Here is a 229-nt window from a genome sequence, read left to right on the forward strand (position 1 = left end):
AAGGTGAGTCACCGTTACTCTTGTTATGAAATGCAGTATTATCCTTATTACTGTTGCTTCATATATCGTTCTTATCATTAAGTCATGTCAACACTCAAGGAAGATATTACTATGCATTACTTCTTATTATACATCACTAGTGTTGTCACTGATGTCGCTGTTTATGTTACACATTTTGTTTGGTGAGATTAAAATTTTCGAGGATTTTGTCTGCCACTATCTTTACAGT

This window comes from Penaeus monodon, chromosome 15 (genome assembly GCF_015228065.2).
Source record: "Penaeus monodon isolate SGIC_2016 chromosome 15, NSTDA_Pmon_1, whole genome shotgun sequence".
NCBI lineage: Eukaryota > Metazoa > Arthropoda > Malacostraca > Decapoda > Penaeidae > Penaeus > Penaeus monodon.